Source organism: Helicoverpa armigera, chromosome 4, assembly GCF_030705265.1.
Source record: "Helicoverpa armigera isolate CAAS_96S chromosome 4, ASM3070526v1, whole genome shotgun sequence".
Taxonomy (NCBI): domain Eukaryota; kingdom Metazoa; phylum Arthropoda; class Insecta; order Lepidoptera; family Noctuidae; genus Helicoverpa; species Helicoverpa armigera.
Window position 1 is genome coordinate 347,699 of NC_087123.1, and position 20,997 is coordinate 368,695.

Consider the following 20,997-nt stretch of genomic DNA (forward strand, 5'->3'; position numbering starts at 1 on the left):
ACATTCAAACATACATAAGACATTGTGTAAGAATATAAATACAGTTATTACGCCTCTCCATGCGAATGTTTTCAGAAGCAGGTCCGATTGTGTCCAATTCTTCAATCCATATTATGAACCATCCCTCTACGTAAAACAGACTGCATGTTTAAATTGCTTATTTAATTGAAAATCGTGCAGTCTAATACCCCCTCTACCAACATTCACGGAATGTAAACGTCTTTAACTAAATTCCTGTCTATATCATAACAGTGGTTATGTGTTATATCTGTAGGTACGTATAACTAGGTAGGTAGGTAGGTACGAGCGGATCCGGGCCAAGGATTTGTATCGCCCACCCGGTAAGTTCGGTAATTCTGATCGAGGCTCCGAGGTGACAACGTCGTATCGTGTTGGAATTACTAGTACCTAATGGGTGAAAATCAAATAAGGATAGCTACTAGGGTGAACACTGGAACATCTCTAATCAATTTGGCAGTAGGTACCTGCAACAGCTACTATAATAACGCAGGTATGCTGATCGAGTTTTCAGGGATAAAGCAAAGACGAATATCATTTTGCAAAAGAAATTGATGCAGTGGTATCAGATTAACATTTATCCGTAGTAATTATGATTAACGCTTTTCATTTTATTTAAGAAAATAACAGTTTTACGAAAACAGTACCTAAATTTAAATGTTTTGACAGATTTATGCTCCAGCTTCTTACTCTCTTGTGTAACGATGGACCGACTTCGACAAAATTGGCGTCATGGAAAAATCATTTTATCCGATCAACATCATATTAATGACTGCAGTTTCATGTGAATTTATAACTAAAAGCAAGTCGATAAAACAGAGTGTAGTGATGCGCGTAGCTCAGTATCGAGCATCGATAGTCATTGTCCGCTCACGGCCGCGTCTGCCCGCCGCGTCGATAAAAAGATTACACATTTGCGTATATGATTCGTGCGTGATGTGAATAATAATGTGCCCTCCCCTCGCACACTAATAGATTTTAATCGGCCGGCCAACGACTTGTGTATGCGATTTCATTAATTTTTTGGTTTCGATTCGGTGTGACCATTTTAGTGATGGTTTGTGTTCCCAGAGAAAGGATGTGGGAATAAGAATTATTGTGTCGGAGGGGTAGTCTGAACTTACATCTAGATACAGAGAGTCTCCATTTATTAATTCACATTATGCTATTTGTGATACGTAGTTAAATACCATTACGTACCTAAACTTCGTCTTGAATTCATCATCATACTATCACGTCTTAAAAATTATTTAGACAGACACGAAAAAAGGAGAAAAAACATTCGATAAATCCATTAACTATGCACTACATGTACTCTAGCATTCTGCTCCATTTGAATACAAGACATTCTCCTGGTCTTGCCTATCGCGTTAGAATACCAACATTTGCACAGCGGCCGTAATCCTCAAGTTCTCCCACTGATTACTCTACAGCTTTTCTTTTTTATCTAGTTTATTTTGAAATATTAATGGCGTCCGCGTTAAGAGCATTACTACCCTTTGTTATTGCACTGTGAGAATCTGCATGGCTCGTGTTTTGCATACGGGGGATTGTGCCAATGTATTCGTCAACACGTAAATAAATAATGATAAACAGACAGATTTAGTTGTGGAAATCCGATTGGTTATGGGCGTTATGGCACTTGATAGGGTAATTGACCTGCTCAATGTGGCACTGAGTTAAAATATCGTAGGTGATAAACACATTAGTATTCACACAGTGCGACGGTGCGCTGGAACATTTCGGCTGGTGCTTCGAAGAACTTGTTGATCGGAATGGGAAATTATTCAATAAGCAGTTACAATCCTCATGCTATCATTCTATTTTCATGAATCTTCCTCAGGCATGGACGACGACAGACATACGATACTTTCAATGACCATGAAATTGGACACACAATCAATTAAAGCAGAATTTGTGCATTGAATTGAATATGTAGGTGTTTACTAACTTAGTTCAAAGTTGACCTGGCAATTCAAGAGCAAAGTTTTCCAAACCAGTGGCATCAGCAGCAATCAACAAATATTAGCCGCCGCTGAATGAGCAAACACAACATTTTAATAAACCGGAGGTACAGCCGTACGCGGAACGGTTAAAAGATCAATAAAGAGACGATATGAGCCCGCCGAGATATCTACGCTCACAACAATATATCTAGCGATAGTGGAGCGATGTCTGCCCATAATATTCTTTGGGGTGCATCTCATTTGGCTTAAGAACCAGCCTTTGTCAACAAAGTTGGGGGCGGACGGAAAAATCGATAGTGGCCACGAACGCAGGCCTCCGATCATCGCCGGTTGTCTCCCGTAATTCGTGTCTCAATTTTAAATTTTGTATGTTTTGAATTTCGCAGACGATGTAATCGCTAGGACACAAGCCATCTGCCTGAGACATCGTGAATTGGATGCGCCACAAACTTGTTCAAGGTTACCACACATAAAAATTCAAACTTAGAACCTGGTGGTATTTAAGAACGAAGGTATCCACACGTCCTGACCTCTCTTACGCTATCTAAATTGCAAAGCAAACACCTAAAAGTTGCAGTTGCACCATAAAAGGTAAAAGTTCGTGAGAGCGATGTTTTGCACAGTTTAATGTTAACAGTAAACAATATCCAGATACTTTATAACGACATAGGAATTCTATTGTACGCCACAAGATGTGGGCTAATATGCAAATAAGTGAAACTACGAACACATGCAACTACTAAAACAAAATGCATGTAATTTACGGCATTTTCTGTGGCAACACCTGATTTAAGTGTCTATCCTTCACATATTTTTTACGATGCATTAAGTTGTTGTATAGAAACAAGACAAGTCTATACCTGTAGATTTAAGTTTCGATAACCGTTTAAAGTTCTGTAGTTTTCTCTTCAGAAACTAAAACTTATGCCTTCCCTAATCTAGTTTTAATCTTTTAGTAGTATTTAAACTACTCGACTGCCATAAACTAATTTAAAAGGTTTCGCTTAAGTTAAAATAGGTATTGTACCTACAGAACTTTTAGTGGGTTCATACTGTTTAGAGTAGAACGAAAGTAGTCCACCAGGCCATGTTCCATAGAAAATTTCAACCAAATTGACAATCCACAAAATATTGTGAGAACAGTCACGTGACCTAGACAAAATCGATAAAACAAATGAAACAGCCACTTAACAAAACAATAAAACAAACAAGCTATCACTTTCAATATAAACGATGAATTATGAATAAATAATTAAAATAATAATAAGGTATTGTCAGTAATGGCTGCTAATCACACAGAACTGACTGATGCATAGTGATACGTAAATTATCAATCATTATTCATTAAGCCATCAGACATGCTAATGTTGTATGCGTAATGCTCACTGTTCTACGTTGTTGGACAACACTAGTTTGTTGTTGGCTGTTGATGAGTGTTGATGACTTCATTCGTCTCAGAAACGGAGAAAATAAAGCAAATGAAAATATTGGAAGTAATATAATTAAAAAAAAAAGTGCTACTTAGGTAGGTATGTAGGTCAAGGTACGGTTAGTTTCCAAAAGATGTACTCAAACTCCATATTTTTATAATTAAGGGACTGCATATCAAACTCATATCATCAGCAGAGGTATGTAGTAGCATATCAAATGAATGTCTTATTAATATTTTAATAGAATTTACTACAACTAATCAGTTGATTTACATAACTTATTTAATTAGTGTGCCGATAGCATAAAATATAACTTGCACGTATCAAATTAAATGTAATTATAGTTACGGTTTTATTAATTATAATATATGCAAAGTTTTCACTAAACGGCGCGGATCATTTTTCATAGTCACACGTGTGAAACGGTGATTAAGATCGAGCTGCGTACGCGCATGCCAACTGTAAGTGGCTAAGACCCAAGCTATACTGCAAGCGGAAAATATTTTCTTTGAATTAATGCCACCATACCATAAGATGCAACATACGCACAGTTATGCTTGCCTCGAAATACTCAAACATTACTCAAGTTCCACTTAAAAGTATTTCTTTTGTAGATATTCACAGAAGTATGTCAGAGATAAAATGATATTTGAACAGTCTATTAGGCGTTTCAGTATTCGATCTTTAATTAAGTAGTATGGTGCCTACTCATAATGCATATTTTCAGGATTTAACATTGTCTGACAAGACTTGATTACTACGCTACTAAGTGAACAACAATCACTTTTATTTCATATTAACATTGCAGGTCATAAAAAATGGTCAACAGTAACTAATTCATTAATCAAACTGAATACTGCAACCTGCGACTCGCTGTTTGAGTGACCGCGTCTCAAGGCGCGTAATAAGCAGCGAAATGCTAATCCCCAGCATACACGTTTGTGTAATGAGGCTACTTGTGCGCTTAAATAAATATTGAGTGACCGCTCAACGCTGCTTAATCAATCTCTCACAAGTCACTTAAAAAATAATGTAAATAATTACACGTAATGGATTCTTACGTGTACACAAATAGAAAAAGCCTTTTCAATTACCATTCGAATAAGTATCTTCTCTAGTGTGAAGTTTTAGATGTTATCTTACGTATCAATTCAAGAATGTCTTAGTAAATTACTGCAACAATGTTAAAATGTTAAACATTGCCTTTTTACCGTATAATTAAACAGTAATAGGAAGCACGCGGTACAAATAGCGTGTAATATTTTTTCGCTACACAAACAACATCACAATTAAAGATTTTCCGACACAACAAAAAGCTCCATTTATACCACGTCCCGAATTTAAATCAGACACCCGCTTGGTTTATTACGTCGATATGTAAATTTTGTACAGCGTCACTACCCTTATAAAGACCCTGTTTGAATTGAAAATTTAGTTGAACGAGCGAGAGTAAGCCGACATTCAGCCAGTGCGGCCACGTCTTTCAGCGAACTCGCTGCTTCTCTAACGTTTCACGCAAATAAAACGGTTAAAAATACATAATCGCAACGTAAAACCTCCTTCTTAACACGTGTATTTGTTATTATGATAATCTGTGACCTGAACTGTCAAAAAAGGCGTGAACGTGTTTTAGTTTTTAATCTGTGACATTTGATCTGTCAAAAAGCGCGCGTAGATGCAGGACAACGATTGGTTCGCTTCTGCCCGGTCGTTATGACAGCAAACGATAAGTAACAAGTGACGTGTCACTTGATATTTCGATCTGTCAAAATGTGAAAGAGACAGAAGATGAAGTTGGAGGGGGACGGAGCGATCGCGTGCATGTTCCATTTCCATATCGTAAGTAAATAATTGTTGTTGTTAACTTTGATATCGAACTGTGCCTTACTGCGCGATTGACATGGAATGAGAAAACTTCTGGTTTTCATATCATAAATCTGTCTCGAAGTAATTTTATTATAATGACAAATGACATACAGTTTGTAGGTTATTTATTCACAAAATATTTACATTAATTGAAAATAAAATGACAAATTAGTTATTCAAAGTAAATGAGTTTTAATCTGCCTCCGACACACTTTCTCTGCTGAGATGGTGTCTATGCACCATGAAATGGTAGTATTTAGATTTGATGCGGTATTTTAATAAAGCGGAGGTATGTGTGTTTAGCGGGAGGCGATAACTCATAGAGAATGACCTCATCACGTCGCGGGAATGGCATTCGGTATGCGTCATGGAGTACGTGATACGACGTCGTCCCAGTTCGCGTTCCGATATCAATATTATATCCTAATATCGTACGTTTCTTTGGATTTTTAAACGATTTTGCTAGAAGAAGTACCTAAGTACACAGTGGGTGATATGATGGGTAAATAGTCCAAAACTGTTACGTATAACAATATCATCAACCTTTTCAATCTTAGTTCTCTATTGGTCTGTCTAATCTGAGCCTATGTCGCTTGACAGCTTGACGCTTTGAACTGGATTTATGTTCTTTACTTTTTTTAAATTAAGTAAAACTTACATTTAATAGCGCATACAAAACTATGAACGCCCCATTTCATCATCAAAGTTGGAAAAAGAATCGAGTTATTTGAGGAAGCAGCACCAAAATATCTTAATCTTCAAGATTTCATATAGTTCGGATCAAGATAGTTTGCAATCTTATGCGTTCCAGAGACGAGATTTAGACTCGACTGACAAATAAACAGTCCTTTTATTATTTAGATGTCTAGAGCCAATTAATACCAGTACTTCAGTATATTCAAAATTGTAAAGACATTAATAACCATCAAACAACAATAATTGAGCAATTATTCAACTGACTTTCTTTAATTTTGGTTTGAGTGAAATTTATTGGCAATCATTTAGCAGTGACCTACCTGTTCGAGCATATGAATGCAATAAATTGCAGCGTGTCTGTTAATTAAACAGCAATGTGAGAGACGTGGTGAAATGCTCTGTGTAAGAGAATTAAACAAGAGATTTATAAATTATTAATTGTCGGGAATTATGTTTGGGATCATTGAAAAACTTTGTGGTGTGGCAGACCACCCGGTGTATGAAATATCTCGCGCTAAGAAGCTAAGTAGTTTCTGTGATAGCGGTATAATAAGTTGAATTAATGCCAAATGTAATGGCTGTCAGGCGCAATGGCAGAGTCATCAGCTTGAATAACTTCTTTAAACTAAGAATGTTAGATGCTCAATACTAATAGCTAAACTAAAAATGTCCATTGAATTGGACGCCATTTCAAAATTGAAAACAATGCAGACAATACAAGTACAGCATTTGCAGAATTTAACTGACAATCGAATTGCCTATTGTGACGAATTGGGACGTGACACTCGACAGCCATGACGCGAGACTCAAGAACATTCCCAACTGATGTTCGTTAGGTCTCCAATCGATGACCACTCCAATATTGAATCCTGCAGAACCCTCACAGCTTCTCAGCCTCGGGGCACGATTACCATAACAAGACCCCTATTACGCACCTACGGCTATACGTTTACCACTATAACTTTACCGCTCACACCCCAAAAATTACGAACATTCTATTCCCAAACCTCATTTTCGCAGCTGCAGAATTAACTTTGCAAAGTCTTTTGTTACTGTCAAAACTAGAATTTGACAGTCGAACGGTTCGTTTGTCAATTGGTATTGATTAGTTACGTGAGAGTAGGCTGCCGGCGGCTAATTTGGGGGCTATAGTTAGGTATTTTTCGTAGCTAACTAGATAACAAGTGGTTTTAAATTGGAATCTACATAATAATGCGACGGAGGGTAGTGTAATGACGTTGCGAGGGTGCCGCGTCAGTCATCGGCTTGTCTTGTTCGCTCACGTTATGTGCAACTTATTTAGTAGATTGTTAGGTACATATTGCAGTTATAGCTGTGGTTATAAGTGCGATATAGGTACACCTTTCAGTCGTTTTCATTCAATTATTATTTAAGGAGAGTTTAGAATTTAAATTGCACATACTTAACTAAATACATTATGGTTTCTGATATATCAAAACCCTTAATGTGCATAAATATCAGAACATTAACAGTGCTTTAATCATAAGAAACGCTGTGTCTATTTTTATTTGGGTTCAAAATTAATAAGTGTCGGTCATTACCGCACTTAACGCGAAAAATAACAATCCATCATTCACTGTTTAAAATAGGTCTAAACATAACTCAAGGTTAATCTAAAATTAAATAACTTGTTATTCACGCCAACAGATGGCGCTGTACACAAATACAACTGTCCGTGTTTCAGTACAAAAACATTGTGCTCACAGTCCACTAACCGCCGGAAAAACTATGTTATTTACCTTGTTTTTAAAAATATAAAAGGGCAACAGAAAGCAGCACCGCAGGCGAACAATTAAAAAAACATTGGCGGTACGAGCGGAGGAAGAGCACGTGCTATAAATTATCAATATCCCATGATAAAACAAACGCGCTCGCAGTCCGCCGCTGTTTGTGTTTGTCCCTTTGTTTTTAAACCAAACTTTGTGATACCGCTTCACAGCGCCGTAATAGATGTAAAAACAACATAACAAGTCAACCATACTGTAGTTGAATATACAAAATAGTAAGAAAAAAATATATGGAAATACAAAAAGAATTCTAGCAGAGCGTGGTTTCGATCCACGGACCTCTGGGTTATGGGCCCAGCACGCTTCCACTGCGCCACTCTGCTTCTTGTGGAGGCGGCCGAAATAGCGGTATCGGTTCCACAAGACGTAGACGCGCGCATTATGATTGAATTTTTGTTGATGGTTGATACCAAATTCTTATCTGATTATGAATGATATTGATTTGTTTACTACTCAACAAAAGATTTTTTTATATCATAAAAATATGTTAAAAGTGGCAACTCTCACAAGTTAAAAGCCAAAAAATACAAGTGGCTCTTATAAAAACTTGAAGTGTTTTAAAACCACTTAAAAATATTTGAATTGGTAGTGATGTGTACTTCGGCATAGGGTTGGCAGAGTGGTATCATAGCCGTAGGGCCTTCTCACTTATTCCAGGGAAATGGACCTGAATGCGCATAAATTGTTACTATGGATGCTTCAATTTTGAAAAAAATTTAAGTGTACCCGTATATGTGTAGTGGTGTACAATGATTTAGTTATGTAGCATAAAATAAAAAAAATATGAAAATTATTGCTAACTGTGACAGACAGTTAGCAATAATTTTTCATATTTTTTTCATAACTATTTAACAACTCATCATCCTCCGAGCCTTTTTCCCAATCATGTTGGGGTCGGCTTCCAGTCTAACCGGATTCAGCTGAGTACCAGTGCTTTACAAGAAGCGACTGCCTATCTGACCTCCTCAACCCAGTTGCCCGGGCAACCCGATACCCTTTGGTTAGACTGGTGTCAGACTTACTGGCTTCTGACTACCCGTAACGACTGCCAAGGATGTTCAATCAATGACAGCCGGGACCTACAGTTTAACGTGCCATCCGAAACACAGCCAATGGTGTCGAAGATATACTTAGAAAGTACATACAAACTTAGAAAAGTTGCATTGGTACTTGCCTGACCTGGGATCGAACCCGCGCCCTCATACTTGAGAGGTTGGTCCTTTACCCACTAGGCCACCACGACTTCACTAACTATTTAACAACTAAATAGCTTTATACACTATTCATTGTATATTACCTATTTTTTGCGAAATTATTATTTTCTATAAAGCATATATTGCAAGCCATTCAACAATATATTTTCTCGCCCACTTTCCCAAACGATATTCTTAAGTACTTATTAGTACAAATGACTTGCCCCAGTGAGAGTATTAGCAAATATGGCATATCATTTCTCCTCGCTAGGGTAAGAGCAATAATAGTCGGCCACTATTCAGACCTCGGGGATCCTGTGGACGCCAATAAAATGCTACAAAGACGCCCCGCGGCGTCGCCTGCGCTGGTGCGTTCTTTATGGCATTAGAACAGTTAATCTGTAACGCTAGGGTGTCGACTTTATTGCTGCAATGCTGAGCTGCTAATCTTGTTGGGTGTCAGTCCTTTTTAGCGAGTGAGGTGACAGTGCTATTGGTATGGTTCGAAACAAATGCCTATTAATGATATTCTGACTTGCACCGAGATTACAGCAGCAGTTGCTGAAACTGCGCCTGAAATAATGGTATCTCTAAGATTAACTTGCCTGAATATAAAATACTAAACGTATATTTTACAGTTTAAATAAGGCATATAACAGAATTCAAAACCTGATCTTTTAAAACTTATTTTATTTTTCTATGAAATTACCTCCTAAATGGTAAGTAAGCAACATTAAAATTGACTCCTAAACTGTTCTGTTCAAATAAAGTTCTCATACTCTTTATTTCTCTATTTATTCACTCTCAACATTTTATTAAAAGTGACAAATTACCCACGGTTCTACTAAAAATGCAACCAGCCACTGCAAAGGGTTGCCACACTAAAGAGGGTGCATTCCTCTCGAGCCATAAACCAAAATTAAAACTTTTCGATACATTACTCTCGCACAATAAAACCATTCTGCTTCTGACTAAATACTCAACATTAAGGTGTCCTTAGTCAAATGACATTGCTTTTTGACACCCTAACTTAATACAAGCTTCATTAACACCGAAATCTAAACCTTATTCCGTCAAGATAAAGAATACTTTGCAAATTCTTGAGCTATCGTATAGGCTTATGTGTTGCTACTTAGAATAAAAAATCTTTATGAATGGGGTCGGCGTGTGACGATGTTGCCCTACTTTAATAAAATATTTCAGCAATTCCGCCAATTGTTTCATGTTTTTTCATATCAGTTTTGTAAGCGTTTAGTAACATTATTTTAATCGTTTTTTACGGAACTTTATTTATTTACGGAAAGCTAACTCGCTATTAATATGACCAACAGAGTTAATTCATGTTGCAAGCAAAATTTTCTATTTTTCGATTCAGATTCAGAATTCAGTTTATTTTGGAAAATAGCATAATTAAAGAAGCGAATATTCCTGAAATGTGTCCCAATGTGTCTCTTCTATAGCTGAACATAGACTGGTTACCCGAGCCGGTAGGTCTGGCTACAATCCGAAAGTAATATTCATCAAACAAAACACAGTATTTACTTCCCCATCACCCCAGCATCATTCATAAAATAATAGTGTTCGTCATCAAAAGGGACGTTTAACAAATGATACGACGAACTTCTATTGTTAAATCTTTTGTTGTTTTGTTCGTACTTCCTCGACCATCAACTTACAACGTCATAAATCCAGACCTCATCACCCAATTTTGTACTTATTTACGTAGAACTTAAGGTTGGTTGTTGATTGTGATAATCCCCATGAAGTCTATGTTTTATTTTCACATGATTTGTAATACGTACAGCTAATAAGTCACATGTGTATAATTATTATTTTATTGCTCGCGATTCGAATGCAAGTCATGATCGTTTATGTTTGGGTGCAGTGTCTCAGCTTTTTTCGTTTCGTTTTTACTTTTGATCGTCCCTCATTGTTTTATTAAGCGTAGGATGTATTATATTGTCAGTTGTGATTTGTGCTGACTGTTTTATGTCTCCGTTTAACTTTACACCTTATTGTAAAGCCATAAGTGATAGTTCTTTATGTACTGGTATAGTGCTCATTGTCATCGCGTCAACCTTTGCAATTGTAATTACTGGCGTCTCGTATATTTTGCAGAGATATGGATAATTCAAGCAGATTATTTATGCGTATGAGCTTTCCTTTCTTCTGCTGGCATATCTGATTTTGTTTATTTTTATTTAAAGTTGCAGTCGTTTTCATATAGATCTTAAAAATGTCTCGTACCAAAGATTAAGTCTATTTTTTTATTCAAGTTTTTTGCAAGGCAATACGTCCATTTACCCAAAACTAAGCACTTTTACACTTGCCATAACGCTGAAGGTATTGCAAGCACTGTGATCCCATATTAGGCATAATACCTATTATTTGATATTCTTTGATCATCAAGAATTTCAACTTTTTGGAAAACAGAACTATTCCTTTTGTTTTCTGGGAATTAGAACAGACCCACTGTAAACAAACCCAAAACAATCCCATAAACTAATTTGACGACACCAATTCTCTGACCACGCCTTCAATTAACGATGCACTTCCAATGGCAATGAGAGCGCAATGCTGCTCCCATAACTCAGCATAATGTTTTATCCAGCGTTTTGTTCTCCCAGGTCCCTGGTCTTTGATAGTGATCGACACGCGTCCATTGTGCTCTGGTCCCAGGATCCGAGGGTCTGAGGACACGTGCACTTCATTATTTTCGCGCCAAAATGTTCCAACAACGCTTTGTTAGGAGATTAGGCGGAGGGGAGGTGTGACTCGCTTTTTGTTTTGCCTCTGATTGTAACGATACGTTTTGTTAGAATGTTTAATTTTGTGTTCTCTGTGGTGGGATAGTAGTGCTATTATTAGCTCTTTATTTTCCGTAAGTTGGATTTTTTTTTTTCAAAGATATTGGCAGAGTGACCGGGTACAACCACGTAGGCACCTCTTCCGGTCTTGAGTGTAAAATGATTTCGTTTCAATGATAATGATTAAAAACGAATCTAAATCATTTCCTACTAAAAATATCTCTGCCCAAGTGAGTCCTAATTATTCATAATATCTTCCTTCTTACTGTTAACCGTAACATCAAAGTAGGCTAGTTTCCTAAAAAATAATAATTAGTCCGGCTTGTAGATTGTCCAAAATTAAGCGATACGTATTTTTTCTTTTTTAAATTGGATCAGAACTTATTAAGATATAGCGTATTAAAGTTGAGTGTGACGTCACAAATTGCTACAATTTTCAGGACTCTGTGACGTAACTGCCCCCCACTCCTAATTTTTGAAGCGTTGTGTCTTTGTCATTTTATGTTTGATTAAAATAAGAAAAAATACGTATCCGACAGACAGGAACCATAAACCATGAATAAGCCCCAAAATATAGGCAATTCATCACGTGCACAATGGCACAAATCATAAAACACTATAGACGGACGGCGCTCGGCACAATCACCCTACGCGTATCAATGGCGGGTTAGTTTATTCCGCTTTTTCGGCCCCTTCATTAATGGCCCCAATACGAAAATATTGAAACACACAACCGGTACTATTAGAGCGCCGGTGGGCGGTACCACGGCCATATTTATTATTTTTGTCACCATTGTACGCGTTGGGATTATAGCCAGTATTTAGATAAAATTGGGGATAAGGTCCGCTAATCTGGGCTTTCGCCCTATTGTGGTAATGTGCTATCGATTTATTTTTTAGCTTGTAGCAACACTGACCTGATATTAGGCAGAATTTTTAAGTTATCCAAAAACTGTGTTCCCGACCCGAGGAAATCCCCGATTTGAAAATATTCATTGTTTCTGAAGTCCGTGAAAACGAATACGGAAAGTTACGACTCCCACATCCATTAACTTAGGTATTAAAAAAAAAACTAGATTTACTTTTTGTTTATTGACCAAGAAGGCTATAGTGTCAGTCAAGATTACTTCTTTTTCTTAACCTAAGTCTCTTTATTTGTGGTTAACCCTTAAAAATATGTATAACTAGAAATACCCACGAACCCTAGCAACAACGTCAATACATAACATGTAAAGCACAGGACAAGCGTGGGCGTAATCTTATGTCTTTTACGATACATTTACTGCAGAAAGATAATCGTTCACACGGCATTATTACGTTATTGTCAATTCACGGCTTTATACGACTGTGTGAATAAATCAGACAGGCCATTTCCAGATCAAACTTACATCGATGAATTTCAAATATTCAGTGTTGTTTTTGATTTAACTGGTTGTAAAATTTGTTTTGTGTTCTTGGAGTTTTTGAGTGAGTTATATTTATAAAGGAGGATAAAAATAAGTCTAGTGTCTTGTACTAGTACTAAATTGGTATAAGGCGAACAAAAATTAACACCAAAATGTTTAAAAATGTGCCCCTAATATATCTTAAAATTTTCCTCTTCCCAGCAATTCATTTAAAACTTAATAACGTTTGACGATTCAATTGGCATCAGCAATTGGGGCCAATTTATATCCCGATATAATCTTAAAATAGTTGGTACTTTGGTACTTTGGCGAGGTCCCCAGTCACGTAGTACATTAGCACTACACTATGCAGTGTCGAATAACCCTTGAAATTCCGCCTCGGGTCAAAGCGACCCCTTCACTTCACAATATCAGATCAAGGAATGTCTTTGAGAAAATTTACAACGACGCTTTACATGGCGCAACTTTGAATAACTTATCCTCTTCCCGCTACACACTTCAGCGTGTATTGCAAGTACCAAAATGCAGTCTTCTTAAATAATGTGCAAAGTTACATGTTTACAAGCAATTTGTTTAGTGTGACATTTCGAGTTTTATTATTTCATCAGGTCACATGCCTATATGTTAATATATTTTGTTCACTCTGAAACTGGACAAAATACTTAGGTACTCTGTAAATGTGCCATTAGTGAAATCTTTGATTTCAAACAATACACATATACGACTGAATGTGAGTTGTTATAGAACAGAACATTGCATCACCGATATTTTATAGAAACCAATAACTTGCACTTGGGTTTTCCATTATATGGTTTGATATTAAAACGTATTTACTTCGACCTTCCACTTGAAAAGTAAAGAAAAGATGTTTTAAACATCTAAGATTATTATTTTCTCCAAACACAGAAAGCAAAAGCTCCAAATCGGATCAAATAATCAAATCGGCGAATCGAATCGTCCCAAAATTTCCAAACAAGTCTACAGTTATCTAAACGGTCTGCATCACGTCTTGGACATCAAAAACAAAACTGAGTACGGGAAAAAATCATTATTTGTTCGTATTGTTTTGGAAAAGGCCGCCCTACGAGTGGTGCCGGGCGGGCGGCAATCAATACGCCGGCACCCGGGCTGCATACTAAGTGAGCAGGTACTGCTGACTGCGTCTCCACGTGCACTTCCCACATCGATATTCCGGAGCCGTGTTTACACACTCATTTTTGGATTAAGGAGTGTAAAGGAATGGATATTGTAATGCTGAGGCTCATAGTTTCAAAGTGCTCGTTTCTGATATACGACTATGTAGATTCTGATTTGAGGATATTCAATTTGTTTAACAATTTGCCAATGTTTCCAGACAATCAATAGCAAAAAGAGACGGTCTATCTAAAACAGTGAGTTGAAACGAACCGATAACCCGTCCAAGACAAACAATGAGTCAAACAATGAAGCACTCATCTGGAGAGCCAATCCAATCATCGCAAACAGTAGCCGTCTGAGATAACAATACTCTTACAACCCTTGAGAATACGACCAAATCAACTTAGCGCTACATCCAGCGCCCTTGTTGACTTTTGACGTTTCACTATATTGGCTGTGTTATCTTAGTTTACTTAATCAGCGTTGTGCGCAACCGATTCGGTGTGTGGTCTCCGGGGGGCTCTAACCGGTTAACCGGTCCCTGCGCGGGGCTCGCCCGGCTCCGCCATAGAAGGGGTTTTCCTCCATAACGCTCTGAAAGGAAAATATTCCTTATCTTTTTAATTATGGCGCAGCGTCGACTGTTCCGCTAGATCATCTGTTTTAATTTTCTCTGTCCTTGGGGAGAATGATAATGTAATATGTGAATAGCCGGGTTAATGTCGTCGTTTATTATTGTTATATAGACGTATCGGAGATTATTGGCTGTTTTCTTATTAGCTAATAAGGTTACGTCAGCGTGTGTGTTGTTATATGAGATAATATAAACAAGCCTACGTGTGTTCTAGTCGTCATTATATTATGTAGTAAAGGAGTTGTTAGGCCTTGCAGCATCTCAATCATTCTCAATTTCAAAGAATCAAGATAAATCAACAAACAATAATGAAAGGACATTTCAACACGACATTAAAATGCCATAACTACTACAGTAGCGACTAGGATACCGCGTCACTTCACTGCAGACCAAGGAACCCTCAAATCTGGTGTCAAACTACATCCCATCTGTCACTGCAGCCGCCATAAAAACTTAATAAGCGATCCGTCACCATAAAATAACCATTAAAAAGCCGTCGGACGCTTTTAAAAATGCATCAAGAAATGAAATTGGTAGTTAATTACCAAGAGAATTCGCGGATCGGGTTTCAGTAGGGAGGGTGTTACTGTATCACGCAAAATCCGACGAAATATTATATTTCGCGACCCCACTATTTATGACTTTCTGTTTACGCAGAACTGTGACACATAATCGTGATACAACCAACACATTGTAGAACAGAGGAGAATATTATAATCACTAACGTCTGGAAAGTATAATGTCTATTTTGACGAAAAAGATTCCAGATACCTAAACAAATGTAAGTTTTTTGACCATAAAAATCCCTTACCACAACCCCGCCTCACTCTGACCATAAAATCCTCCAAAACTGTGAAATCAAACAAAAAGCAACACAGCACACAATGCGCACTCATCAAAACAACGTCAATACAATTCATCTTTACAACGTCAACCCTAAAACACTCCACGTTGATATGTATGCAAATATTTACTATCAGTGCACATAGCAGGTACGCATATACCCGACCCTGTTCACGAGTGAACGCTTCAGTGACTCCTAACGAATCATTCGCCCTCGTAGGCTCCGTAGGTATTAGGTACGTAGGATATGAACGAATCTCAATTTGAAATTTGCACGGGGTCTGCGAGGCCCGGCGTCCAATGCGGCGGCGGCGGGAGGGTTGCCAGCTAGTGTTAATTGCGTTTCTGACGGTTTATGATTTACGTTTGTACTTTTGTGATTGTTAATTGATTTTGAGGGGTAATTAATAGGGGTTTGTTTTAGGTGTTCATTATGTTTTGGTGAAGTTTGTGAAGTTCATTATGAGAAATCATGAAGTTTGTACTTGCATTGCTATTGCTTAAATTAAAAGACGCGTTGAAAACGTGACGTCCGAATATATTTTTTTAATTAACAATTATGTAAAAATGAAATTGTAGCCATGAAGCTTCATTATGAATGAACTTTATTAAGTTTTTCATGGAAAAAAAATGAGAACCACAAGAATCTCGTTTTACCATATCTTTGAAATAGGTACCTAGTTTACTCGTAATACAGGAGTCAAAAAAGTTCACGAATACATCAAAACCACAACAGAAACCAATTTCAAAAACCAACTTAATAAACTATCAACCATATAACAAAGTAAAGAGGGAAAAATAATAGAATACGCATCTCATTATCGGTCGCTTTAAACTAAGGGCCCAAATTATCCCTTTGCATTGACAAATAACAGGCTGGCAACTTCCTTGTTAACTCTCTATGTGTGGACCGTGGGGAAACTACACACTCACACATTACAACCACAAGGAAAACACAACCTTAACTTAAATGCTGTAGAGTTGAGTTTTCATCAGCTGTGAAATTGTCACATAGGTTCACTGGGATTTCAATAGTGAACTTTATCATAACAAGTTTAAAGTAGAATTTTGGTTGCACAATAAAGTTTGAAGGTCTTCCCAGTACAAATGTTTTGCGGTAGACCGTCATGACGCTTGCAAAGGCGTCAGCTTGTATGATAGGATTTGTGTATGGAAGTATGAACTAATCTCCCTCCGTGGCGTTTGATAACTCAATAACGTCGCATAATGAGGACGGCCTTTGATGGTCCCTCGTCCTCGTCCCCTCTAGGGGAGGTGACAAAATCCTAATTGTAGATAAAAAGATAAATTCGCCGTACTTTGTGTTGCAACGTGCATCGGCTGCTATTTGCATAAGCTTGTTTACCTATGTGTGTAGTTAATGGCTTTTGCCTCGTTTTCGTTAATACGATCTTGGTAAAAGGAAATTGGAATTGGTGTTAAAAGAGCAACATTTTTCGAGCCCCTGAATAATCTATACTTAATTAAACCTTCCATATTAAGGTTGAAATAATGCCAAAGAACGCATGTTACATAAAAGACATGAGAGACATTCAGAAAAATATGCACTTAGAAAATATTATGACATCAAATAATTAAGAGTGCAATTCAAAGTATAAAAAAAAATATCCGTTATCTTTAATCGTCTAATTCCAAATTAAAATCCAACTAAATATCCCCTGAACCGTGAACATCCAACACCTCAATCTGGCACCCCAGCACAATAGACAACTCTATAGAACGTTATCTTAATACAAAATCTCCATACGTCACAGCATCCATCTGTCCGTCTGTCTGTCCGCCACAGGGGTGTCAGAGCAACAAATTGCAAAATTAAAAGTCCCTTGACAATAAATGGTGAAATGTGGGGTAACTTAAAACTCTTCTGTTGAACATACATACGTAATTTCATACGAGAGTCTCGAGGGAAAACGCTGAAACGCCGCGGTGCTTGAATACCTTTGACATCGGTTTTTACTGTTCAGTTAACGATCTCGTATCAGAAGCTTTGGAAAATAGAATGGAAATATGCAAGTTTTTCCAATGGCCATAGTCGTTACAAATATAAAGACACAGAGACACACAAACTAATGTGAGCATGTCTATTCAGAACCCAGACAAACACGTGAGTTCATATTGAAAAGTGACTCAGAGGCAAGACCAGTTGCATCTAAATCCCTTTCACAGTCAATACAAAAACATTGAATGAAGCCACGACACTCAAGACAAGAAGAACAGTGTTTTATCAAGATAACATAATCCTAGTACATATTCAAACAGCACACGTTTCCTCACTCAGCCTCATCCCCATCAACTGATCGTTAATCACAAAATTCTTCGACAAAAAACCGCGACCGCTAAAGAACATCTAGAAGAGCCCTCGAAACAAGGGTCGATAGCTTACAGGCGTACTTGAGATCCGTTCCGGTAATAAAACACACGCTCGCATGTAAAAAAGTGTCGCGTCTAGCACGGAGCTGCGAGGTCTGTGTAGATAATTGAAGTGTAGTCTGTGGTAAATAGAGGAGTTCATTATGTATTCATATGTAAGAGGTTTGTGTTTTGATACTACTGTCGAAGAATAGGAAGTACTGTCTTCATAAAATGGCAATTTTAACCATGTTTATAAGAGTTTCATGTTTCAACGAAAAAATAGAAAACTGTCAATTTCTCATTTTCAAAACGGATAAGACAATAAATAACAAGGCAACGTAAATAGTAATTTACGTAAACAAATAAAAATAATTTACTACAGCATACTTAGCGAGTTATTTTTAAAACAATTTAATCTATTTACCGTGTATCCAAATTGTCAGTAATGCCTTTCATAAATTATTTAGTAAATGTAAATAAAGTAGAACAATTAGTAGGTACCCGCTAAAATGGTTAATGAAGTCACGGCATCCGAATGTGTTGAAATCTGATTGTATCGCTAAACACAATTAATTCAGAATTTTGTTATTTGTCGAAATTGTTAATGATATAGGCACAGCAAAAAATAACTTTTCATACAAAATTCTTGTAGAAAAATAAGTGTAGGTACATAGCGTTGGGTACGGTTTTCAACATTTTCGCAATTTGTAGAATGTAAACGACGTATTGCTATCAATATTTTGAAATCATCTTATATTAGCTATGCCTAATACAGATGGCAGTTAAGTGCCGAAAAATAAGTTGGAGCTTACTTTGAAACAAGAAAATTTAAATTTAAAAAACCAAACAAATCATCACATTACATTTCCACCAAAAACATGTAAGTACAATCCCGCATGATGATACACGTAAACGTTGGCTTAGCAATTCGTCCCCCGTGCACCATCGCGGACTCGAACCTAATGCCTTATTCATAGGGCGCGCGAATCGGCACTGCTTATCCTGACCTACTGCAATAAATAACATATTCTCCGACGAGGCATAAGGCTTAACAATTACCTGTGACATAATGGTAACACGAATTTGAAGAAAAGGGAAAACTTTTCTTGGGAAATTGAAGGCATTTTTTGCAGGTACTGTTTCAAGTAAACTGACAAATAAATCAAAAGATGCCTTACATTAGGTTATAGACCTAAGCAGATCTATTCTAAAAGAAGAAACCATCAACATGAAGAAAACTAGTCTTCAAAACCCAAGTCGAGACAACTGCAATTAGGTTTTCCATCAGGAATGATACCCCTAAAAATCTAGAGGATCCTGATACTCATAGATTAACAGCTAGACTATCGTCATTTGTTCACGGTCATATTCATAAGCTTGAAGGCTGTGGTTTGATTATACTAGACTTTAGGGTTTGAATTGTTTAAATGCTGACTGATCGGCGAGGTTTAAACGCCTCTTAAAAATGATCATCATATAATGAACACCTATATCAATTAAGGTTTCCCTCAGGTGACTGTCTGACGAGCCTTCCTCGCACCGAAGACTTTGCTACTACAGTACATTGTTCGCCCCACGCTCGGTGAAGTTCAAATCTAATGCGTTATTCATACGAGCTCGCAGTATCAACCGCTGTGCTGTACTCCTGACCTACTCCTGCACTCGAGCCCTTGAAAGGATTAAGAAGGGAAATGTAAGAAAATGCAGAATAGAAATAAATACATAATTCGCTCTTTGTGGGATATTAAATTCACAGAAAATTCAAATAAACTCAAGAGGTAATGGTAACTGTCGTATACTAAGCCAAATATAAACTGTTTGGGATGTCCTTAACTCATAACGAATTCCTGAAAATGTGTGATACTAATCACAGCGTACATACGCGACGCCAGCGACGTCAACTCATTACAAAATCCCGCCCCAACGAATCAGGCGTACAATAATTCAAAAAACGAATCTCCGCTAAAAACGTTGGTTTTATTGCGGGCGTGTTATCATACGTGTCCCGTCCGGGCCGGCCGCGCAAAAACACGCGGAACAACACGAATCGGGCTCATGTTAATATTTGAGGTATTTTTATTTGAAATTTCCATTTACACGCGGACGTCCCCCTCCCCCGGCGGCTCCCGGCCTCCGCCCCTCCCTCATACATATTCATCGGATGCACCCACCCTCCGTTACACTTTCTCCGTGCACAGTCGTTTACGTAGTAGCGATATTTGTGCGATCTGTGTACTGAAACCTCAGCAACTAGCGCCCGCTTCATAACCAAATGATTTATGTATTAATATTTTAGAGTTTCTTTGAGGTTGCGGTGAGGGAAATATTGGTAGCACAACCTTAAGTTATTGGATATTGATGTGCTATTAATTTTCATGGACGTTTGAGGGATGCATAGTGGGTTGTAATTCGATGTTTTATCAGATGTCATGGCGGAATGATGGCGTATCGTCGCGTCTTGTGTTATCTCCCCCGCGGGTGAGATAAACTCGGAGTCACTCGTGCGTGAACGCTAGTCTAAGGCATTTTTATGAAGAAAAACGCGACGTACTTTGTTGGATTTAAATCAGTCGAGAGAAAAGGGATTGATGGCTTAATTTTAGGAAAATCTGTTTTCTTAAATAACCAACGTTCTTGAAAATAAGAATCGATTTTAATTGTTAACTATTTGAAACATCATAGATTATTCTTGATGCTTCTTACTAACTAACTTCAAAATTAGTCCAAAAATTCGTACACTTAACCAAAAGGCTACAAGCCTTCAAAAAGCGTCAAAAACATATCCCTAAAAACTTCTCAAAACAAACGAACAGACACTT

General features: G+C 37.5%; 1 long non-coding RNA gene and 1 other non-coding gene across 3 annotated transcripts in view; one reads left to right on the forward strand and one right to left on the reverse strand.

The window, feature by feature from the left end:
* The first annotated feature begins 4,864 nt into the window (after positions 1-4,864).
* The window catches only part of LOC135116873 (uncharacterized), a 45,374-nt gene continuing 29,241 nt past the window's right edge, over positions 4,865-20,997 (forward strand). For both annotated transcript variants that reach the window (XR_010276438.1, XR_010276437.1), the window contains exon 1: positions 4,865-5,254. This is a non-coding gene — a long non-coding RNA (uncharacterized LOC135116873). The remainder of the gene's footprint in view (positions 5,255-20,997) is intronic.
* On the reverse strand, positions 8,037-8,108 carry Trnam-cau (transfer RNA methionine (anticodon CAU)). The gene has a single exon. It is a non-coding gene; the product is annotated as a tRNA-Met (tRNA).